Here is a 21,413-nt window from a genome sequence, read left to right as displayed (position 1 = left end):
AGGGTGCCAGCGAGCCTTGCTCTCGCTTACGGCCACACCCCCTTGAGCACACCTGATCTCGTCTGATCTCGGAAGCTAAACAGGGATGGGCCTGGTTAGTACTTGGATGGGAGACCGCCTGGGAATACCAGGTGCTGTAAGCTTTTAAGCGCAGGAGGCGCCCTATCCCCGCTCGCTCGCTCATTCCCCTGTTCACACGTGCAGTGCGGCTTGTCCGTCTGTTTATTTGTCAGCTTTGGCGAGACACGGGTGCTTGTGTATTAGCGTGAGCGTTTTTTATTCTGATCAGGAACAGTTTTACAAGTCCGCAAAGGATCGAAGAAAGGTTTATCGCCAGCTGAAAAGAGACACAGCGCTTCGGCTGTGGAGACTTGTTCGGCTGGCGTTCGGAGAGTCGCGTTTTTCAGAATTGTATTGAGATCGTTTTCCACAGAACTCAGATGTCAAAGCACAGCAGCAGCTCTCCACAGCGATCCTCTATAGCGCCCTTTCTCCCGCAGCTCCTTCCTCATTGGAAGGAAGCAAGAGTGAAAGGCTGAAGTGAAATAGAGCGGGGACGAAGGCAGTGAAGAGAGAGAACGTGGGAAGAAGAGAAAAACGCAAGGGAAAAAAAGCAGCGTCGTAAAAGAGGTGACGGAGCTGTCCTCTCAATAAGAAGGGTGCCAGCGAGCCTTGCTCTCGCTTACGGCCACACCCCCTTGAGCACGCCTGATTTCGTCTGATTTCGGAAGCTAAACAGGGATGGGCCTGGTTAGTACTTGGATGGGAGACCACCTGGGAATACCAGGTGCTGTAAGCTTTTAAGCGCAGGAGGCGCCCTATCCCCGCTCGCTCGCTCATTCCCCTGTTCACACGTGCAGTGCGGCTTGTCCGTCTGTTTATTTGTCAGCGTTGGCGAGACGCGGGTGCTTGTGTATTAGCGTGAGCGTTTTTTATTCTGATCATGAACAGTTTAACAAGTCCGCAAAGGATCGAGGAAAGGTTTATCGCCAGCTGAAAAGAGACACAGCGCTTCGGCTGTGGAGACTTGTTCGGCTGGCGTTCGGAGGGTCGCGTTTTTCAGAATTGTATTGAGATCGTTTTCCACAGAGCTCAGATGTCAAAGCACAGCAGCAGCTCTCCACAGCGATCCTCTATAGCGCCCTTTCTCCCGCAGCTCCGTCCTCATTGGAAGGAAGCAAGAGTGAAAGGCTGAAGTGAAATAGAGCGGGGACGAAGGCAGTGAAGAGAGAGAACGTGGGAAGAAGAGAAAAACGCAAGGGAAAAAGAGCAGCGTCGTAAAAGAGGTGACGGAGCTGTCCTCTCAATAAGAAGGGTGCCAGCGAGCCTTGCTCTCGCTTACGGCCACACCCCCTTGAGCACGCCTGATCTCGTCTGATCTCTGAAGCTAAACAGGGATGGGCCTGGTTAGTACGTGGAGGGGAGACCACCTGGGAATACCAGGTGCTGTAAGCTTTTAAGCGCAGGAGGCGCCCTATCCCCGCTCGCTCGCTCATTCCCCTGTTCACACGTGCAGTGCGGCTTGTCCGTCTGTTTATTTGTCAGCTTTGGCAAGACACGGGTGCTTGTGTATTAGCGTGAGCGTTTTTTATTCTGATCATGAACAGTTTAACAAGTCCGCAAAGGATCGAGGAAAGGTTTATCGCCAGCTGAAAAGAGACACAGCGCTTCGGCTGTGGAGACTTGTTCGGCTGGCGTTCGGAGAGTCGCGTTTTTCAGAATTGTATTGAGATCGTTTTCCACAGAGCTCAGATGTCAAAGCACAGCAGCAGCTCTCCACAGCGATCCTCTATAGCGCCCTTTCTCCCGCAGCTCCGTCCTCATTGGAAGGAAGCAAGAGTGAAAGGCTGAAGTGAAATAGAGCGGGGACGAAGGCAGTGAAGAGAGAGAACGTGGGAAGAAGAGAAAAACGCAAGGGAAAAAGAGCAGCGTCGTAAAAGAGGTAACGGAGCTGTCCTCTCAATAAGAAGGGTGCCAGCGAGCCTTGCTCTCGCTTACGGCCACACCCCCTTGAGCACGCCTGATCTCGTCTGATCTCGGAAGCTAAACAGGGATGGGCCTGGTTAGTACGTGGAGGGGAGACCACCTGGGAATACCAGGTGCTGTAAGCTTTTAAGCGCAGGAGGCGCCCTATCCCCGCTCGCTCGCTCATTCCCCTGTTCACACGTGCAGTGCGGCTTGTCCGTCTGTTTATTTGTCAGCTTTGGCAAGACACGGGTGCTTGTGTATTAGCGTGAGCGTTTTTTATTCTGATCATGAACAGTTTAACAAGTCCGCAAAGGATCGAGGAAAGGTTTATCGCCAGCTGAAAAGAGACACAGCGCTTCGGCTGTGGAGACTTGTTCGGCTGGCGTTCGGAGAGTCGCGTTTTTCAGAATTGTATTGAGATCGTTTTCCACAGAGCTCAGATGTCAAAGCACAGCAGCAGCTCTCCACAGCGATCCTCTATAGCGCCCTTTCTCCCGCAGCTCCGTCCTCATTGGAAGGAAGCAAGAGTGAAAGGCTGAAGTGAAATAGAGCGGGGACGAAGGCAGTGAAGAGAGAGAACGTGGGAAGAAGAGAAAAACGCAAGAGAAAAAAAGCAGCGTCGTAAAAGATGTGACGGAGCTGTCCTCTCAATAAGAAGGGTGCCAGCGAGCTTTGCTCTCGCTTACGGCCACACCCCCTTGAGCACGCCTGATCTCGTCTGATCTCGGAAGCTAAACAGGGATGGGCCTGGTTAGTACTTGGATGGGAGACCGCCTGGGAATACCAGGTGCTGTAAGCTTTTAAGCAAAGGAGGCGCCCTATCCCCGCTCGCTCGCTCATTCCCCTGTTCACACGTGCAGTGCGGCTTGTCCGTCTGTTTATTTCTCAGCTTTGGCGAGACACGGGTGCTTGTGTATTAGCGTGAGCGTTTTTTATTCTGATCAGGAACAGTTTTACAAGTCCGCAAAGGATCGAGGAAAGGTTTATCGCCAACTGAAAAGAGACACAGCGCTTCGGCTGTGGAGACTTGTTCGGCTGGCGTTCGGAGAGTCGCGTTTTTCAGAATTGTATTGAGATCGTTTTCCACAGAGCTCAGATGTCAAAGCACAGCAGCAGCTCTCCACAGCGATCCTCTATAGCGCCCTTTCTCCCGCAGCTCCGTCCTCATTGGAAGGAAGCAAGAGTGAAAGGCTGAAGTGAAATAGAGCGGGGACGAAGGCAGTGAAGAGAGAGAACGTGGGAAGAAGAGAAAAACGCAAGAGAAAAAAAGCAGCGTCGTAAAAGAGGTGACGGAGCTGTCCTCTCAATAAGAAGGGTGCCAGCGAACCTTGCTGTCGCTTACGGCCACACCCCCTTGAGCACGCCTGATCTCGTCTGATCTCGGAAGCTAAACAGGGATGGGCCTGGTTAGTACTTGGATGGGAGACCGCCTGGGAATACCAGGTGCTGTAAGCTTTTAAGCGCAGGAGGCGCCCTATCCCCGCTCGCTCGCTCATTCCCCTGTTCACACATGCAGTGCGGCTTGTCCGTCTGTTTATTTGTCAGCTTTGGCGAGACACGGGTGCTTGTGTATTAGCGTTAGCGTTTTTTATTCTGATCAGGAACAGTTTAACAAGTCCGCAAAGAATCGAGGAAAGGTTTATCGCCAGCTGAAAAGAGACACAGCGCTTCGGCTGTGGAGACTTGTTCGGCTGGCGTTCGGAGAGTCGCGTTTTTCAGAATTGTATTGAGATCGTTTTCCACAGAGCTCAGATGTCAAAGCACAGCAGCAGCTCTCCACAGCGATCCTCTATAGCGCCCTTTCTCCCGCAGCTCCGTCCTCATTGGAAGGAAGCAAGAGTGAAAGGCTGAAGTGAAATAGAGCAGGGACGAAGGCAGTGAAGAGAGAGAACGTGGGAAGAAGAGAAAAACGCAAGGGAAAAAAAGCAGCGTCGAAAAAGAGGTGACGGAGCTGTCCTCTCAATAAGAAGGGTGCCAGCGAACCTTGCTCTCGCTTACGGCCACACCCCCTTGAGCACGCCTGATCTCGTCTGATCTCGGAAGCTAAACAGGGATGGGCTTGGTTAGTACTTGGATGGGAGACCGCCTGGGAATACCAGGTGCTGTAAGCTTTTAAGCGCAGGAGGCGCCCTATCCCCGCTCGCTCGCTCATTCCCCTGTTCACACGTGCAGTGCGGCTTGTCCGTCTCTTTATTTGTCAGCTTTGGCGAGACACGGGTGCTTGTGTATTAGCGTGAGCGTTTTTTATTCTGATCAGGAACAGTTTTACAAGTCCGCAAAGGATCGAGGAAAGGTTTATCGCCAGCTGAAAAGAGACACAGCGCTTCGGCTGTGGAGACTTGTTCGGCTGGCGTTCGGAGAGTCGCGTTTCTCAGAATTGTATTGAGATCGTTTTCCTCAGAGCTCAGATGTCAAAGCACAGCAGCAGCTCTCCACAGCGATCCTCTATAGCGCCCTTTCTCCCGCAGCTCCGTCCTCATTGGAAGGAAGCAAGAGTGAAAGGCTGAAGTGAAATAGAGCGGGGATGAAGGCAGTGAAGAGAGAGAACGTGGGAAGAAGAGAAAAACGCAAGGGAAAAAAAGCAGCGTCGTAAAAGAGGTGACGGAGATGTCCTCTCAATAAGAAGGGTGCCAGCGAACCTTGCTCTCGCTTACGGCCACACCCCATTGAGCACGCCTGATCTCGTCTGATCTCGGAAGCTAAACAGGGATGGGCCTGGTTAGTACTTGGATGGGAGACCGCCTGGGAATACCAGGTGCTGTAAGCTTTTAAGCGCAGGAGGCGCCCTATCCCCGCTCGCTCGCTCATTCCCCTGTTCATACGTGCAGTGCGGCTTGTCCGTCTGTTTATTTGTCAGCTTTGGCGAGACACGGGTGCTTGTGTATTAGCGTGAGCGTTTTTTATTCTGATCAGGAACAGTTTAACAAGTCCGCAAAGGATCGAGGAAAGGTTTATCGCCAGCTGAAAAGAGACACAGCGCTTCGGCTGTGGAGACTTGTTCGGCTGGCGTTCGGAGAGTCGCGTTTTTCAGAATTGTATTGAGATCGTTTTCCACAGAGCTCAGATGTCAAAGCACAGCAGCAGCTCTCCACAGCGATCCTCTATAGCGCCCTTTCTCCCGCAGCTCCGTCCTCATTGGAAGGAAGCAAGAGTGAAAGGCTGAAGTGAAATAGAGCAGGGACGAAGGCAGTGAAGAGAGAGAACGTGGGAAGAAGAGAAAAACGCAAGGGAAAAAAAGCAGCGTCGTAAAAGAGGTGACGGAGCTGTCCTCTCAATAAGAAGGGTGCCAGCGAGCCTTGCTCTCGCTTACGGCCACACCCCCTTGAGCACGCCTGATCTCGTCTGATCTCGGAAGCTAAACAGGGATGGGCCTGGTTAGTACTTGGATGGGAGACCGCTTGGGAATACCAGGTGCTGTAAGCTTTTAAGCGCTGGAGGCGCCCTATCCCCGCTCGCTCGCTCATTCCCCTGTTCACACGTGCAGTGCGGCTTGTCCGTCTGTTTATTTGTCAGCTTTGGCGAGACACGGGTGCTTGTGTATTAGCGTGAGCGTTTTTTATTCTGATCAGGAACAGTTTAACAAGTCCGCAAAGGATCGAGGAAAGGTTTATCGCCAGCTGAAAAGAGACACAGCGCTTCGGCTGTGGAGACTTGTTCGGCTGGCGTTCGGAGAGTCGCGTTTTTCAGAATTGTATTGAGATCGTTTTCCACAGAGCTCAGATGTCAAAGCACAGCAGCAGCTCTCCACAGCGATCCTCTATAGCGCCCTTTCTCCCGCAGCTCCGTCCTCATTGGAAGGAAGCAAGAGTGAAAGGCTGAAGTGAAATAGAGCGGGGACGAAGGCAGTGAAGAGAGAGAACGTGGGAAGAAGAGAAAAACGCAAGGGAAAAAAAGCAGCGTCGTAAAAGAGGTGACGGAGCTGTCCTCTCAATAAGAAGGGTGCCAGCGAGCCTTGCTCTCGCTTACGGCAACACCCCCTTGAGCACGCCTGATCTCGTCTGATCTCGGAAGCTAAACAGGGATGGGCCTGGTTAGTACTTGGATGGGAGACCGCCTGGGAATACCAGGTGCTGTAAGCTTTTAAGCGCAGGAGGCGCCCTATCCCCGCTCACTCGCTCATTCCCCTGTTCACACGTGCAGTGCGGCTTGTCCGTCTGTTTATTTGTTAGCTTTGGCGAGACACGGGTGCTTGTGTATTAGCGTGAGCGTTTTTAATTCTGATCAGGAACAGTTTAACAAGTCCGCAAAGGATCGAGGAAAGGTTTATCGCCAGCTGAAAAGAGACACAGCGCTTCGGCTGTGGAGACTTGTTCGGCTGGCGTTCGGAGAGTCGCGTTTTTCAGAATTGTATTGAGATCGTTTTCCACAGAGCTCAGATGTCAAAGCACAGCAGCAGCTCTCCACAGCGATCCTCTATAGCGCCCTTTCTCCCGCAGCTCCGTCCTCATTGGAAGGAAGCAAGAGTGAAAGGCTGAAGTGAAATAGAGCGGGGACGAAGGCAGTGAAGAGAGAGAACGTGGGAAGAAGTGAAAAACGCAAGGGAAAAAAAGCAGCGTCGTAAAAGAGGTGACGGAGCTGTCCTCTCAATAAGAAGGGTGCCAGCGAGCCCTGCTCTTGCTTACGGCCACACCCCCTTGAGCACACCTGATCTCGTCTGATCTCGGAAGCTAAACAGGGATGGGCCTGGTTAGTACTTGGATGGGAGACCGCCCGGGAATACCAGGTGCTGTAAGCGTTTAAGCGCAGGAGGCGCCCTATCCCCGCTCGCTCGCTCATTCCCCTGTTCACACGTGCAGTGCGGCTTGTCCGTCTGTTTATTTGTCAGCTTTGGCGAGACACGGGTGCTTGTGTATTAGCGTGAGCGTTTTTTATTCTGATCAGGAACAGTTTTACAAGTCCGCAAAGGATCGAGGAAAGGTTTATCGCCAGCTGAAAAGAGACACAGCGCATCAGCTGTGGAGACTTGTTCGGCTGGCGTTCGGAGAGTCGCGTTTTTCAGAATTGTATTGAGATCGTTTTCCACAGAGCTCAGATGTCAAAGCACAGCAGCAGCTCTCCACAGCGATCCTCTATAGCGCCCTTTCTCCCGCAGCTCCGTCCTCATTGGAAGGAAGCAAGAGTGAAAGGCTGAAGTGAAATAGAGCGGGGACGAAGGCAGTGAAGAGAGAGAACGTGGGAAGAAGTGAAAAACGCAAGGGAAAAAAAGCAGCGTCGTAAAAGAGGTGACGGAACTGTCCTCTCAATAAGAAGGGTGCCAGCGAGCCCTGCTCTTGCTTACGGCCACACCCCCTTGAGCACACCTGATCTCGTCTGATCTCGGAAGCTAAACAGGGATGGGCTTGGTTAGTACTTGGATGGGAGACCGCCCGGGAATACCAGGTGCTGTAAGCGTTTAAGCGCAGGAGGCGCCCTATCCCCGCTCGCTCGCTCATTCCCCTGTTCACACGTGCAGTGCGGCTTGTCCGTCTGTTTATTTGTCAGCTTTGGCGAGACACGGGTGCTTGTGTATTAGCGTGAGCGTTTTTTATTCTGATCAGGAACAGTTTTACAAGTCCGCAAAGGATCGAGGAAAGGTTTATCGCCAGCTGAAAAGAGACACAGCGCATCAGCTGTGGAGACTTGTTCGGCTGGCGTTCGGAGAGTCGCGTTTTTCAGAATTGTATTGAGATCGTTTTCCACAGAGCTCAGATGTCAAAGCACAGCAGCAGCTCTCCACAGCGATCCTCTATAGCGCCCTTTCTCCCGCAGCTCCGTCCTCATTGGAAGGAAGCAAGAGTGAAAGGCTGAAGTGAAATAGAGCGGGGACGAAGGCAGTGAAGAGAGAGAACGTGGGAAGAAGAGAAAAACGCAAGGGAAAAAAAGCAGCGTCGTAAAAGAGGTGACGGAGCTGTCCTCTCAATAAGAAGGGTGCCAGCGAGCCTTGCTCTCGCTTACGGCCACACCCCCTTGAGCACGCCTGATCTTGTCTGATCTCGGAAGCTAAACAGGGATGGGCCTGGTTAGTACTTGGATGGGAGACCGCCTGGGAATCCCAGGTGCTGTAAGCTTTTAAGCGCAGGAGGCGCCCTATCCCCGCTCGCTCGCTCATTCCCCTGTTCACACGTGCAGTGCGGCTTGTCCGTCTGTTTATTTGTCAGCTTTGGCGAGACACGGGTGCTTGTGTATTAGCGTGAGCGTTTTTTATTCTGATCAGGAACAGTTTTACAAGTCCGCAAAGGATCGAGGAAAGGTTTATCGCCAGCTGAAAAGAGACACAGCGCTTCGGCTGTGGAGACTTGTTCGGCTGGCGTTCGGAGAGTCGCGTTTTTCAGAATTGTATTGAGATCGTTTTCCACAGAGCTCAGATGTCAAAGCACAGCAGCAGCTCTCCACAGCGATCCTCTATAGCGCCCTTTCTCCCGCAGCTCCGTCCTCATTGGAAGGAAGCAAGAGTGAAAGGCTGAAGTGAAATAGAGCGGGGACGAAGGCAGTGAAGAGAGAGAACGTGGGAAGAAGAGAAAAACGCAAGGGAAAAAAAGCAGCGTCGTAAAAGAGGTGACGGAGCTGTCCTCTCAATAAGAAGGGTGCCAGCGAGCCTTGCTCTCGCTTACGGCCACACCCCCTTGAGCACGCCTGATCTCGTCTGATCTCGGAAGCTAAACAGGGATGGGCCTGGTTAGTACTTGGATGGGAGACCGCCTGGGAATACCAGGTGCTGTAAGCTTTTAAGCGCAGGAGGCGCCCTATCCCCGCTCGCTCGCTCATTCCCCTGTTCACACGTGCAGTGCGGCTTGTCCGTCTGTTTATTTGTCAGCTTTGGCGAGACACGGGTGCTTGTGTATTAGCGTGAGCGTTTTTTATTCTGATCAGGAACAGTTTAACAAGTCCGCAAAGAATCGAGGGAAGGTTTATCGCCAGCTGAATAGAGACACAGCGCTTCGGCTGTGGAGACTTGTTCGGCTGGCGTTCGGAGAGTCGCGTTTTTCAGAATTGTATTGAGATCGTTTTCCACAGAGCTCAGATGTCAAAGCACAGCAGCAGCTCTCCACAGCGATCCTCTATAGCGCCCTTTCTCCCGCAGCTCCGTCCTCATTGGAAGGAAGCAAGAGTGAAAGGCTGAAGTGAAATAGAGCGGGGACGAAGGCAGTGAAGAGAGAGAACGTGGGAAGAAGAGAAAAACGCAAGGGAAAAAAAGCAGCGTCGTAAAAGAGGTGACGGAGCTGTCCTCTCAATAAGAAGGGTGCCAGCGAGCCTTGCTCTCGCTTACGGCCGCACCCCCTTGAGCACGCCTGATCTCGTCTGATCTCAGAATCTAAACAGGGATGGGCCTGGTTAGTACTTGGATGGGAGACCGCCTGGGAATACCAGGTGCTGTAAGCTTTTAAGCGCAGGAGGCGCCCTATCCCCGCTCGCTCGCTCATTCCCCTGTTCACACGTGCAGTGCGGCTTGTCCGTCTGTTTATTTGTCAGCTTTGGCGAGACACGGGTGCTTGTGTATTAGCGTGAGCGTTTTTTATTCTGATCAGGAACAGTTTTACAAGTCCGCAAAGGATCGAGGAAAGGTTTATCGCCAGCTGAAAAGAGACACAGCGCTTCGGCTGTGGAGACTTGTTCGGCTGGCGTTCGGAGAGTCGCGTTTTTCAGAATTGTATTGAGATCGTTTTCCACAGAGCTCAGATGTCAAAGCACAGCAGCAGCTCTCCACAGCGATCCTCTATAGCGCCCTTTCTCCCGCAGCTCCGTCCTCATTGGAAGGAAGCAAGAGTGAAAGGCTGAAGTGAAATAGAGCGGGGACGAAGGCAGTGAAGAGAGAGAACGTGGGAAGAAGAGAAAAACGCAAGGGAAAAAAAGCAGCGTCGTAAAGGAGGTGACGGAGCTGTCCTCTCAATAAGAAGGGTGCCAGCGAGCCTTGGTGTCGCTTACGGCCACACCCCCTTGAGCACGCCTGATCTCGTCTGATCTCGGAAGCTAAACAGGGATGGGCCTGGTTAGTACTTGGATTGGAGACCGCCTGGAAATACCAGGTGCTGTAAGCTTTTAAGCGCAGGAGGCGCCCTATCCCCGCTCGCTCGCTCATTCCCCTGTTCACACGTGCAGTGCGGCTTGTCCGTCTGTTTATTTGTCAGCTTTGGCGAGACACGGGTGCTTGTGTATTAGCGTGAGCGTTTTTTTGTTCTGATCAGGAACAGTTTAACAAGTCCGCAAAGAATCGAGGAAAGGTTTATCGCCAGCTGAAAAGAGACACAGCGCTTCGGCTGTGGAGACTTGTTCGGCTGGCGTTCGGAGAGTCGCGTTTTTCAGAATTGTATTGAGATCGTTTTCCACAGAGCTCAGATGTCAAAGCACAGCAGCAGCTCTCCACAGCGATCCTCTATAGCGCCCTTTCTCCCGCAGCTCCGTCCTCATTGGAAGGAAGCAAGAGTGAAAGGCTGAAGTGAAATAGAGCGGGGACGAAGGCAGTGAAGAGAGAGAACGTGGGAAGAAGAGAAAAACGCAAGAGAAAAAGAGCAGCGTCATAAAAGAGGTGACGGAGCTGTCCTCTCAATAAGAAGGGTGCCAGCGAGCCTTGCTCTTGCTTACGGCCACACCCCCTTGAGCACGCCTGATCTTGTCTGATCTCGGAAGCTAAACAGGGATGGGCCTGGTTAGTACTTGGATGGGAGACCGCCTGGGAATACCAGGTGCTGTAAGCTTTTAAGCGCAGGAGGCGCCCTATCCCCGCTCGCTCGCTCATTCCCCTGTTCACACGTGCAGTGCGGCTTGTCCGTCTGTTTATTTGTCAGCTTTAGCGAGACACGGGTGCTTGTGTATTAGCTTGAGCGTTTTTTATTCTGATCAGGAACAGTTTTACAAGTCCGCAAAGGATCGAGGAAAGGTTTATCGCCAGCTGAAAAGTGACACAGCGCTTCGGCTGTGGAGACTTGTTCGGCTGGCGTTCGGAGGGTCGCGTTTTTCAGAATTGTATTGAGATCGTTTTCAACAGAGCTCAGATGTCAAAGCACAGCAGCAGCTCTCCACAGCGATCCTCTATAGCGCCCTTTCTCCCGCAGCTCCGTCCTCATTGGAAGGAAGCAAGAGTGAAAGGCTGAAGTGAAATAGAGCGGGGACGAAGGCAGTGAAGAGAGAGAACGTGGGAAGAAGAGAAAAACGCAAGGGAAAAAGAGCAGCGTCATAAAAGAGGTGACGGAGCTGTCCTCTCAATAAGAAGGGTGCCAGCGAGCCTTGTTCTCGCTTACGGCCACACCCCCTTGAGCACGCCTGATCTCGTCTGATCTCGGAAGCTAAACAGGGATGGGCCTGGTTAGTACTTGGATGGGAGACCGCCTGGGAATACCAGGTGCTGTAAGCTTTTAAGCGCAGGAGGCGCCCTATCCCCGCTCGCTCGCTCATTCCCCTGTTCACACGTGCAGTGCGGCTTGTCCGTCTGTTTATTTGTCAGCTTTGGCGAGACACGGGTGCTTGTGTATTAGCGTGAGCGTTTTTTATTCTGATCAGGAACAGTTTTACAAGTCCGCAAAGGATCGAGGAAAGGTTTATCGCTAGCTGAAAAGAGACACAGCGCTTCGGCTGTGGAGACTTGTTCGGCTGGCGTTCGGAGAGTCGCGTTTTTCAGAATTGTATTGAGATCGTTTTCCACAGAGCTCAGATGTCAAAGCACAGCAGCAGCTCTCCACAGCGATCCTCTATAGCGCCCTTTCTCCCGCAGCTCCGTCCTCATTGGAAGGAAGCAAAAGTGAAAGGCTGAAGTGAAATAGAGCGGGGACGAAGGCAGTGAAGAGAGAGAACGTGGGAAGAAGAGAAAAACGCAAGGGAAAAAAAGCAGCGTCGTAAAAGAGGTGACGGAGCTGTCCTCTCAATAAGAAGGGTGCCAGCGAGCCTTGCTCTTGCTTACGGCCACACCCCCTTGAGCACGCCTGATCTCGTCTGATCTCTGAAGCTAAACAGGGATGGGCCTGGTTAGAACTTGGATGGGAGACCGCCTGGGAATACCAGGTGCTGTAAGCTTTTAAGCGCAGGAGGCGCCCTATCCCCGCTCGCTCGCTCATTCCCCTGTTCACACGTGCAGTGCGGCTTGTCCGTCTGTTTATTTCTCAGCTTTGGCGAGACACGGGTGCTTGTGTATTAGCGTGAGCGTTTTTTATTCTGATCAGGAACAGTTTTACAAGTCCGCAAAGGATCGAGGAAAGGTTTATCGCCAGCTGAAAAGAGACACAGCGCTTCGGCTGTGGAGACTTGTTCGGCTGGCGTTCGGAGAGTTGCGTTTTTCAGAATTGTATTGAGATCGTTTTCCACAGAGCTCAGATGTCAAAGCACAGCAGCAGCTCTCCACAGCGATCCTCTATAGCGCCCTTTCTCCCGCAGCTCCGTCCTCATTGGAAGGAAGCAAGAGTGAAAGGCTGAAGTGAAATTGAGCGGGGACGAAGGCAGTGAAGAGAGAGAACGTGGGAAGAAGAGAAAAACGCAAGAGAAAAAAAGCAGCGTCGTAAAAGAGGTGACGGAGCTGTCCTCTCAATAAGAAGGGTGCCAGCGAGCTTTGCTCTAGCTTACGGCCACACCCCCTTGAGCACGCCTGATCTCGTCTGATCTTGGAAGCTAAACAGGGATGGGCCTGGTTAGTACTTGGATGGGAGACCGCCTGGGAATACCAGGTGCTGTACGCTTTTAAGCGCAGGAGGCGCCCTATCCCCGCTCGCTCGCTCATTCCCCTGTTCACACGTGCAGTGCGGCTTGTCCGTCTGTTTATTTGTCAGCTTTGGCGAGACACGGGTGCTTGTGTATTAGCGTGAGCGTTTTTTATTCTGATCAGGAACAGTTTTACAAGTCCGCAAAGGATCGAGGAAAGGTTTATCGCCAGCTGAAAAGAGACACAGCGCTTCGGCTGTGGAGACTTGTTCGGCTGGCGTTCGGAGAGTCGCGTTTTTCAGAATTGTATTGAGATCGTTTTCCACAGAGCTCAGATGTCAAAGCACAGCAGCAGCTCTCCACAGCGATCCTCTATAGCGCCCTTTCTCCCGCAGCTCCGTCCTCATTGGAAGGAAGCAAGAGTGAAAGGCTGAAGTGAAATAGAGCGGGGACGAAGGCAGTGAAGAGAGAGAACGTGGGAAGAAGAGAAAAACGCAAGGGAAAAAGAGCAGCGTCATAAAAGAGGTGACGGAGCTGTCCTCTCAATAAGAAGGGTGCCAGCGAGCCTTGTTCTCGCTTATGGCCACACCCCCTTGAGCACGCCTGATCTCGTCTGATCTCGGAAGCTAAACAGGGATGGTCCTGGTTAGTACTTGGATGGGAGACCGCCTGGGAATACCAGGTGCTGTAAGCTTTTAAGCGCAGGAGGCGCCCTATCCCCGCTCGCTCGCTCATTCCCCTGTTCACACGTGCAGTGCGGCTTGTCCGTCTGTTTATTTGTCAGCTTTGGCGAGACACGGGTGCTTGTGTATTAGCGTGAGCGTTTTTTATTCTGATCAGGAACAGTTTTACAAGTCCGCAAAGGATCGAGGAAAGGTTTATCGCCAGCTGAAAAGAGACACAGCGCTTCGGCTGTGGAGACTTGTTCGGCTGGCGTTCGGAGAGTCGCGTTTTTCAGAATTGTATTGAGATCGTTTTCCACAGAGCTCAGATGTCAAAGCACAGCAGCAGCTCTCCACAGCGATCCTCTATAGCGCCCTTTCTCCGGCAGCTCCGTCCTCATTGGAAGGAAGCAAAAGTGAAAGGCTGAAGTGAAATAGAGCGGGGACGAAGGCAGTGAAGAGAGAGAACGTGGGAAGAAGAGAAAAACGCAAGGGAAAAAAAGCAGCGTCGTAAAAGAGGTGACGGAGCTGTCCTCTCAATAAGAAGGGTGCCAGCGAGCCTTGCTCTCGCTTACGGCCACACCCCCTTGAGCACGCCTGATCTCGTCTGATCTCGGAAGCTAAACAGGGATGGGCCTGGTTAGTACTTGGATGGGAGACCGCCTGGGAATACCAGGTGCTGTAAGCTTTTAAGCGCAGGAGGCGCCCTATCCCCGCTCGCTCGCTCATTCCCCTGTTCACACGTGCAGTGCGGCTTGTCCGTCTGTTTATTTGTCAGCTTTAGCGAGACACGGGTGCTTGTGTATTAGCTTGAGCGTTTTTTATTCTGATCAGGAACAGTTTTACAAGTCCGCAAAGGATCGAGGAAAGGTTTATCGCCAGCTGAAAAGTGACACAGCGCTTCGGCTGTGGAGACTTGTTCGGCTGGCGTTCGGAGGGTCGCGTTTTTCAGAATTGTATTGAGATCGTTTTCAACAGAGCTCAGATGTCAAAGCACAGCAGCAGCTCTCCACAGCGATCCTCTATAGCGCCCTTTCTCCCGCAGCTCCGTCCTCATTGGAAGGAAGCAAGAGTGAAAGGCTGAAGTGAAATAGAGCGGGGACGAAGGCAGTGAAGAGAGAGAACGTGGGAAGAAGAGAAAAACGCAAGGGAAAAAGAGCAGCGTCATAAAAGAGGTGACGGAGCTGTCCTCTCAATAAGAAGGGTGCCAGCGAGCCTTGTTCTCGCTTACGGCCACACCCCCTTGAGCACGCCTGATCTCGTCTGATCTCGGAAGCTAAACAGGGATGGGCCTGGTTAGTACTTGGATGGGAGACCGCCTGGGAATACCAGGTGCTGTAAGCTTTTAAGCGCAGGAGGCGCCCTATCCCCGCTCGCTCGCTCATTCCCCTGTTCACACGTGCAGTGCGGCTTGTCCGTCTGTTTATTTGTCAGCTTTGGCGAGACACGGGTGCTTGTGTATTAGCGTGAGCGTTTTTTATTCTGATCAGGAACAGTTTTACAAGTCCGCAAAGGATCGAGGAAAGGTTTATCGCCAGCTGAAAAGAGACACAGCGCTTCGGCTGTGGAGACTTGTTCGGCTGGCGTTCGGAGAGTCGCGTTTTTCAGAATTGTATTGAGATCGTTTTCCACAGAGCTCAGATGTCAAAGCACAGCAGCAGCTCTCCACAGCGATCCTCTATAGCGCCCTTTCTCCGGCAGCTCCGTCCTCATTGGAAGGAAGCAAAAGTGAAAGGCTGAAGTGAAATAGAGCGGGGACGAAGGCAGTGAAGAGAGAGAACGTGGGAAGAAGAGAAAAACGCAAGGGAAAAAAAGCAGCGTCGTAAAAGAGGTGACGGAGCTGTCCTCTCAATAAGAAGGGTGCCAGCGAGCTTTGCTCTAGCTTACGGCCACACTCCCTTGAGCACGCCTGATCTCGTCTGATCTTGGAAGCTAAACAGGGATGGGTCTGGTTAGTACTTGGATGGGAGACCGCCTGGGAATACCAGGTGCTGTAAGCTTTTAAGCGCAGGAGGCGCCCTATCCCCGCTCGCTCGCTCATTCCCCTGTTCACACGTGCAGTGCGGCTTGTCCGTCTGTTTATTTGTCAGCTTTGGCGAGACACGGGTGCTTGTGTATTAGCGTGAGCGTTTTTTATTCTGATCAGGAACAGTTTTACAAGTCCGCAAAGGATCGAGGAAAGGTTTATCGCCAGCTGAAAAGAGACACAGCGCTTCGGCTGTGGAGACTTGTTCGGCTGGCGTTCGGAGAGTCGCGTTTTTCAGAATTGTATTGAGATCGTTTTCCACAGAGCTCAGATGTCAAAGCACAGCAGCAGCTCTCCACAGCGATCCTCTATAGCGCCCTTTCTCCGGCAGCTCCGTCCTCATTGGAAGGAAGCAAAAGTGAAAGGCTGAAGTGAAATAGAGCGGGGACGAAGGCAGTGAAGAGAGAGAACGTGGGAAGAAGAGAAAAACGCAAGGGAAAAAAAGCAGCGTCGTAAAAGAGGTGACGGAGCTGTCCTCTCAATAAGAAGGGTGCCAGCGAGCCTTGCTCTCGCTTACGGCCACACCCCCTTGAGCACGCCTGATCTCGTCTGATCTCGGAAGCTAAACAGGGATGGGCCTGGTTAGTACTTGGATGGGAGACCGCCTGGGAATACCAGGTGCTGTAAGCTTTTAAGCGCAGGAGGCGCCCTATCCCCGCTCGCTCGCTCATTCCCCTGTTCACACGTGCAGTGCGGCTTGTCCGTCTGTTTATTTGTCAGCTTTAGCGAGACACGGGTGCTTGTGTATTAGCTTGAGCGTTTTTTATTCTGATCAGGAACAGTTTTACAAGTCCGCAAAGGATCGAGGAAAGGTTTATCGCCAGCTGAAAAGTGACACAGCGCTTCGGCTGTGGAGACTTGTTCGGCTGGCGTTCGGAGGGTCGCGTTTTTCAGAATTGTATTGAGATCGTTTTCAACAGAGCTCAGATGTCAAAGCACAGCAGCAGCTCTCCACAGCGATCCTCTATAGCGCCCTTTCTCCCGCAGCTCCGTCCTCATTGGAAGGAAGCAAGAGTGAAAGGCTGAAGTGAAATAGAGCGGGGACGAAGGCAGTGAAGAGAGAGAACGTGGGAAGAAGAGAAAAACGCAAGGGAAAAAGAGCAGCGTCATAAAAGAGGTGACGGAGCTGTCCTCTCAATAAGAAGGGTGCCAGCGAGCCTTGTTCTCGCTTACGGCCACACCCCCTTGAGCACGCCTGATCTCTTCTGATCTCGGAAGCTAAACAGGGATGGGCCTGGTTAGTACTTGGATGGGAGACCGCCTGGGAATACCAGGTGCTGTAAGCTTTTAAGCGCAGGAGGCGCCCTATCCCCGCTCGCTCGCTCATTCCCCTGTTCACACGTGCAGTGCGGCTTGTCCGTCTGTTTATTTGTCAGCTTTGGCGAGACACGGGTGCTTGTGTATTAGCTTGAGCGTTTTTTATTCTGATCAGGAACAGTTTTACAAGTCCGCAAAGGATCGAGGAAAGGTTTATCGCCAGCTGAAAAGAGACACAGCGCTTCGGCTGTGGAGACTTGTTCGGCTGGCGTTCGGAGAGTCGCGTTTTTCAGAATTGTATTGAGATCGTTTTCCACAGAGCTCAGATGTCAAAGCACAGCAGCAGCTCTCCACAGCGATCCTCTATAGCGCCCTTTCTCCGGCAGCTCCGTCCTCATTGGAAGGAAGCAAAAGTGAAAGGCTGAAGTGAAATAGAGCGGGGACGAAGGCAGTGAAGAGAGAGAACGTGGGAAGAAGAGAAAAACGCAAGGGAAAAAAAGCAGCGTCGTAAAAGAGGTGACGGAGCTGTCCTCTCAATAAGAAGGGTGCCAGCGAGCCTTGCTCTCGCTTACGGCCACACCCCCTTGGGCACGCCTGATCTCGTCTGATCTCGGAAGCTAAACAGGGATGGGCCTGGTTAGTACTTGGATGGGAGACCGCCTGGGAATACCAGGTGCTGTAAGCTTTTAAGCGCAGGAGGCGCCCTATCCCCGCTCGCTCGCTCATTCCCCTGTTCACACGTGCAGTGCGGCTTGTCCGTCTATTTGTCAGCTTTGGCGAGACACGGGTGCTTGTGTATTAGCGTGAGCGTTTTTTATTCTGATCAGGAACAGTTTTACAAGTCCGCAAAGGATCGAGGAAAGGTTTATCGCCAGCTGAAAAGAGACACAGCGCTTCGGCTGTGGAGACTTGTTCGGCTGGCGTTCGGAGAGTCGCGTTTTTCAGAATTGTATTGAGATCGTTTTCCACAGAGCTCAGATGTCAAAGCACAGCAGCAGCTCTCCACAGCGATCCTCTATAGCGCCCTTTCTCCGGCAGCTCCGTCCTCATTGGAAGGAAGCAAAAGTGAAAGGCTGAAGTGAAATAGAGCGGGGACGAAGGCAGTGAAGAGAGAGAACGTGGGAAGAAGAGAAAAACGCAAGGGAAAAAAAGCAGCGTCGTAAAAGAGGTGACGGAGCTGTCCTCTCAATAAGAAGGGTGCCAGCGAGCCTTGCTCTCGCTTACGGCCACACCCCCTTGAGCACGCCTGATCTCGTCTGATCTCGGAAACTAAACAGGGATGGGCCTGGTTAGTACTTGGATGGGAGACCGCCTGGGAATACCAGGTGCTGTAAGCTTTTAAGCGCAGGAGGCGCCCTATCCCCGCTCGCTCGCTCATTCCCCTGTTCACACGTGCAGTGCGGCTTGTCCGTCTCTTTATTTCTCAGCTTTGGCGAGACACGGGTGCTTGTGTATTAGCGTGAGCGTTTTTTATTCTGATCAGGAACAGTTTTACAAGTCCGCAAAGGATCGAGGAAAGGTTTATCGCCAGCTGAAAAGAGACACAGCGCTTCGGCTGTGGAGACTTGTTCGGCTGGCGTTCGGAGAGTCGCGTTTTTCAGAATTGTATTGAGATCGTTTTCCACAGAGCTCAGATGTCAAAGCACAGCAGCAGCTCTCCACAGCGATCCTCTATAGCGCCCTTTCTCCCGCAGCTCCGTCCTCATTGGAAGGAAGCAAGAGTGAAAGGCTGAAGTGAAATTGAGCGGGGACGAAGGCAGTGAAGAGAGAGAACGTGGGAAGAAGAGAAAAACGCAAGAGAAAAAAAGCAGCGTCGCAAAAGAGGTGACGGAGCTGTCCTCTCAATAAGAAGGGTGCCAGCGAGCTTTGCTCTAGCTTACGGCCACACCCCCTTGAGCACGCCTGATCTCGTCTGATCTTGGAAGCTAAACAGGGATGGGCCTGGTTAGTACTTGGATGGGAGACCGCCTGGGAATACCAGGTGCTGTAAGCTTTTAAGCGCAGGAGGCGCCCTATCCCCGCTCGCTCGCTCATTCCCCTGTTCACACGTGCAGTGCGGCTTGTCCGTCTGTTTATTTGTCAGCTTTGGCGAGACACGGGTGCTTGTGTATTAGCGTGAGCGTTTTTTATTCTGATCAGGAACAGTTTTACAAGTCCGCAAAGGATCGAGGAAAGGTTTATCGCCAGCTGAAAAGAGACACAGCGCTTCGGCTGTGGAGACTTGTTCGGCTGGCGTTCGGAGAGTCGCGTTTTTCAGAATTGTATTGAGATCGTTTTCCACAGAGCTCAGATGTCAAAGCACAGCAGCAGCTCTCCACAGCGATCCTCTATAGCGCCCTTTCTCCGGCAGCTCCGTCCTCATTGGAAGGAAGCAAAAGTGAAAGGCTGAAGTGAAATAGAGCGGGGACGAAGGCAGTGAAGAGAGAGAACGTGGGAAGAAGAGAAAAACGCAAGGGAAAAAAAGCAGCGTCGTAAAAGAGGTGACGGAGCTGTCCTCTCAATAAGAAGGGTGCCAGCGAACCTTGCTCTTGCTTGCGGCCACACCCCCTTGAGCACGCCTGATCTCGTCTGATCTCGGAAGCTAAATAGGGATGGGCCTGGTTAGTACTTGGATGGGAGACCGCCTGGGAATACCAGATGCTGTAAGCTTTTAAGCGCAGGAGGCGCCCTATCCCCGCTCGCTCGCTCATTCCCCTGTTCACACGTGCAGTGCGGCTTGTCCGTCTGTTTATTTGTCAGCTTTGGCGAGACACGGGTGCTTGTGTATTAGCGTGAGCGTTTTTTATTCTGATCAGGAACAGTTTTACAAGTCCGCAAAGGATCGAGGAAAGGTTTATCGCCAGCTGAAAAGAGACACAGCGCTTCGGCTGTGGAGACTTGTTCGGCTGGCGTTCGGAGAGTCGCGTTTTTCAGAATTGTATTGAGATCGTTTTCCACAGAGCTCAGATGTCAAAGCACAGCAGCAGCTCTCCACAGCGATCCTCTATAGCGCCCTTTCTCCCGCAGCTCCGTCCTCATTGGAAGGAAGCAAGAGTGAAAGGCTGAAGTGAAATAGAGCGGGGACCAAGGCAGTGAAGAGAGAGAACGTGGAAAGAAGAGAAAAACGCAAGGGAAAAAAGCAGCGTCGTAAAAGAGGTGACGGAGCTGTACTCTCAATAAGAAGGGTGCCAGCGAGCCTTGCTCTCGCTTACGGCCACACCCCCTTGAGCATGCCTGATCTCGTCTGATCTTGGAAGCTAAACAGGGATGGGCCTGGTTAGTACTTGGATGGGAGACCGCCTGGGAATACCCGGTGCTGTAAGCTTTTAAGCGCAGGAGGCGCCCTATCCCCGCTCGCTGGCTCATTCCCCTCTTCACACGTGCAGTGCGGCTTGTCCGTCTGTTTATTTGTCAGCTTTGGCGAGACACGGGTGCTTGTGTATTAGCGTGAGCGTTTTTTATTCTGATCAGGAACAGTTTTACAAGTCCGCAAAGGATCGAGGAAAGGTTTATCGCCAGCTGAAAAGAGACACAGCGCTTCGGCTGTGGAGACTTGTTCGGCTGGCGTTCGGAGAGTCGCGTTTTTCAGAATTGTATTGAGATCGTTTTCCACAGAGCTCAGATGTCAAAGCACAGCAGCAGCTCTCCACAGCGATCCTCTATAGCGCCCTTTCTCCCGCAGCTCCGTCCTCATTGGAAGGAAGCAAGAGTGAAAGGCTGAAGTGAAATAGAGCGGGGACGAAGGCAGTGAAGAGAGAGAACGTGGGAAGAAGAGAAAAACGCAAGGGAAAAAAAGCAGCGTCGTAAAAGAGGTGACGGAGCTGTCCTCTCAATAAGAAGGGTGCCAGCGAGCCTTGCTCTCGCTTATGGCCAAAACCCCTTGAGCACGCCTGATCTCGTCTGATCTCGGAAGCAAAACAGGGATGGGCTTGGTTAGTACTTGGATGGGGGACCGCCTGGGAATACCGGGTGCTGTAAGCTTTTAAGCGCAGGAGGCGCCCTATCCCCGCTCGCTCGCTCATTCCCCTGTTCACACGTGCAGTGCGGCTTGTCCGTCTGTTTATTTGTCAGCTTTGGCGAGATACGGGTGCTTGTGTATTAGCGTGAGCGTTTTTTATTCTGATCAGGAACAGTTTAACAAGTCCGCAAAGGATCGAGGAAAGGTTTATCACCAGCTGAAAAGAGACACAGCGCTTCGGCTGTGGAGACTTGTTCGGCTGGCGTTCGGAGAGTCGCGTTTTTCAGAATTGTATTGAGATCGTTTTCAACAGAGCTCAGATGTCAAAGCACAGCAGCAGCTCTCCACAGCGATCCTCTATATAGCGCCCTTTCTCCCGCAGCTCCGTCCTCATTGGAAGGAAGCAAGAGTGAAAGGCTGAAGTGAAATAGAGCGGGGATGAAGGCAGTGAAGAGAGAGAACGTGGGAAGAAGAGAAAAACGCAAAGGAAAAAAAGCAGCGTCGTAAAAGAGGTGACGGAGCTGTCCTCTCAATAAGAAGGGTGCCAGCGAACCTTGCTCTTGCTTACGGCCACACCCCCTTGAGCACGCCTGATCTCGTCTGATCTCGGAAGCTAAACAGGGATGGGCCTGGTTAGTACTTGGATGGGAGACCGTCTGGGAATACCAGGTGCTGTAAGCTTTTAAGCGCAGGAGGCGCCCTATCCCCGCTCGCTCGCTCATTCCCCTGTTCACACGTGCAGTGCGGCTTGTCCATCTGTTTATTTGTCAGCTTTGGCGAGACACGGGTGCTAGTGTATTAGCGTGAGCGTTTTTTATTCTGATCATGAACAGTTTAACAAGTCCGCAAAGGATCGAGGAAAGGTTTATCGCCAGCTGAAAAGAGACACAGCGCTTCGGCTGTGGAGACTTGTTCGGCTGGCGTTCGGAGAGTCGCGTTTTTCAGAATTGTATTGAGATCG

The 21,413-nt window shown here is 52.3% G+C and overlaps 1 protein-coding gene, 24 non-coding genes and 9 pseudogenes across 25 annotated transcripts in view; 33 read left to right on the top strand and 1 right to left on the bottom strand.

Annotated features, from left to right (window-relative positions):
• The window catches only part of LOC138242559 (interferon-induced very large GTPase 1-like), a 173,569-nt gene that overhangs the window by 59,222 nt on the left and 92,934 nt on the right, over positions 1–21,413 (bottom strand). The gene's annotated exons all lie outside the window — the stretch shown is intronic.
• On the top strand, positions 25–143 carry LOC138245316 (5S ribosomal RNA). Its single transcript, XR_011193926.1, has one exon. It is a non-coding gene; the product is annotated as a 5S ribosomal RNA (ribosomal RNA).
• Positions 681–799, top strand: LOC138217617 (5S ribosomal RNA). Its single transcript, XR_011181329.1, has one exon. It is a non-coding gene; the product is annotated as a 5S ribosomal RNA (ribosomal RNA).
• LOC138218169 (5S ribosomal RNA) lies at positions 1,337–1,455 on the top strand (annotated as a pseudogene).
• On the top strand, positions 1,993–2,111 carry LOC138217937 (5S ribosomal RNA; annotated as a pseudogene).
• LOC138244709 (5S ribosomal RNA) lies at positions 2,649–2,767 on the top strand. Its single transcript, XR_011193324.1, has one exon. It is a non-coding gene; the product is annotated as a 5S ribosomal RNA (ribosomal RNA).
• LOC138244707 (5S ribosomal RNA) lies at positions 3,305–3,423 on the top strand. The gene has a single exon (XR_011193322.1). It is a non-coding gene; the product is annotated as a 5S ribosomal RNA (ribosomal RNA).
• On the top strand, positions 3,961–4,079 carry LOC138216102 (5S ribosomal RNA). The gene has a single exon (XR_011179814.1). It is a non-coding gene; the product is annotated as a 5S ribosomal RNA (ribosomal RNA).
• On the top strand, positions 4,617–4,735 carry LOC138216834 (5S ribosomal RNA). The gene has a single exon (XR_011180546.1). It is a non-coding gene; the product is annotated as a 5S ribosomal RNA (ribosomal RNA).
• LOC138244840 (5S ribosomal RNA) lies at positions 5,273–5,391 on the top strand. Its single transcript, XR_011193455.1, has one exon. It is a non-coding gene; the product is annotated as a 5S ribosomal RNA (ribosomal RNA).
• LOC138216097 (5S ribosomal RNA) lies at positions 5,929–6,047 on the top strand. The gene has a single exon (XR_011179809.1). It is a non-coding gene; the product is annotated as a 5S ribosomal RNA (ribosomal RNA).
• LOC138244959 (5S ribosomal RNA) lies at positions 6,585–6,703 on the top strand. Its single transcript, XR_011193576.1, has one exon. It is a non-coding gene; the product is annotated as a 5S ribosomal RNA (ribosomal RNA).
• On the top strand, positions 7,241–7,359 carry LOC138216648 (5S ribosomal RNA). The gene has a single exon (XR_011180360.1). It is a non-coding gene; the product is annotated as a 5S ribosomal RNA (ribosomal RNA).
• Positions 7,897–8,015, top strand: LOC138217160 (5S ribosomal RNA). The gene has a single exon (XR_011180873.1). It is a non-coding gene; the product is annotated as a 5S ribosomal RNA (ribosomal RNA).
• On the top strand, positions 8,553–8,671 carry LOC138244706 (5S ribosomal RNA). The gene has a single exon (XR_011193321.1). It is a non-coding gene; the product is annotated as a 5S ribosomal RNA (ribosomal RNA).
• Positions 9,209–9,327, top strand: LOC138217653 (5S ribosomal RNA). The gene has a single exon (XR_011181365.1). It is a non-coding gene; the product is annotated as a 5S ribosomal RNA (ribosomal RNA).
• On the top strand, positions 9,865–9,983 carry LOC138218408 (5S ribosomal RNA; annotated as a pseudogene).
• Positions 10,522–10,640, top strand: LOC138216897 (5S ribosomal RNA). Its single transcript, XR_011180610.1, has one exon. It is a non-coding gene; the product is annotated as a 5S ribosomal RNA (ribosomal RNA).
• On the top strand, positions 11,178–11,296 carry LOC138244705 (5S ribosomal RNA). The gene has a single exon (XR_011193320.1). It is a non-coding gene; the product is annotated as a 5S ribosomal RNA (ribosomal RNA).
• On the top strand, positions 11,834–11,952 carry LOC138218081 (5S ribosomal RNA; annotated as a pseudogene).
• LOC138217836 (5S ribosomal RNA) lies at positions 12,490–12,608 on the top strand (annotated as a pseudogene).
• LOC138217403 (5S ribosomal RNA) lies at positions 13,146–13,264 on the top strand. The gene has a single exon (XR_011181115.1). It is a non-coding gene; the product is annotated as a 5S ribosomal RNA (ribosomal RNA).
• Positions 13,802–13,920, top strand: LOC138244704 (5S ribosomal RNA). The gene has a single exon (XR_011193319.1). It is a non-coding gene; the product is annotated as a 5S ribosomal RNA (ribosomal RNA).
• Positions 14,458–14,576, top strand: LOC138244703 (5S ribosomal RNA). The gene has a single exon (XR_011193318.1). It is a non-coding gene; the product is annotated as a 5S ribosomal RNA (ribosomal RNA).
• LOC138218295 (5S ribosomal RNA) lies at positions 15,114–15,232 on the top strand (annotated as a pseudogene).
• LOC138244702 (5S ribosomal RNA) lies at positions 15,770–15,888 on the top strand. The gene has a single exon (XR_011193317.1). It is a non-coding gene; the product is annotated as a 5S ribosomal RNA (ribosomal RNA).
• LOC138245380 (5S ribosomal RNA) lies at positions 16,426–16,544 on the top strand. Its single transcript, XR_011193990.1, has one exon. It is a non-coding gene; the product is annotated as a 5S ribosomal RNA (ribosomal RNA).
• Positions 17,082–17,200, top strand: LOC138244734 (5S ribosomal RNA). Its single transcript, XR_011193349.1, has one exon. It is a non-coding gene; the product is annotated as a 5S ribosomal RNA (ribosomal RNA).
• On the top strand, positions 17,734–17,852 carry LOC138217024 (5S ribosomal RNA). Its single transcript, XR_011180737.1, has one exon. It is a non-coding gene; the product is annotated as a 5S ribosomal RNA (ribosomal RNA).
• On the top strand, positions 18,390–18,508 carry LOC138216637 (5S ribosomal RNA). The gene has a single exon (XR_011180349.1). It is a non-coding gene; the product is annotated as a 5S ribosomal RNA (ribosomal RNA).
• On the top strand, positions 19,046–19,164 carry LOC138218320 (5S ribosomal RNA; annotated as a pseudogene).
• LOC138217741 (5S ribosomal RNA) lies at positions 19,701–19,819 on the top strand (annotated as a pseudogene).
• LOC138218725 (5S ribosomal RNA) lies at positions 20,357–20,475 on the top strand (annotated as a pseudogene).
• LOC138244945 (5S ribosomal RNA) lies at positions 21,015–21,133 on the top strand. Its single transcript, XR_011193562.1, has one exon. It is a non-coding gene; the product is annotated as a 5S ribosomal RNA (ribosomal RNA).

The sequence above is a fragment of the Lepisosteus oculatus genome, chromosome 14, assembly GCF_040954835.1.
Source record: "Lepisosteus oculatus isolate fLepOcu1 chromosome 14, fLepOcu1.hap2, whole genome shotgun sequence".
NCBI classification, from domain to species: domain Eukaryota; kingdom Metazoa; phylum Chordata; class Actinopteri; order Semionotiformes; family Lepisosteidae; genus Lepisosteus; species Lepisosteus oculatus.
The sequence above is the reverse complement of the archived record's forward strand: the minus strand, read 5'-3'. Positions and strand labels throughout refer to the sequence as shown.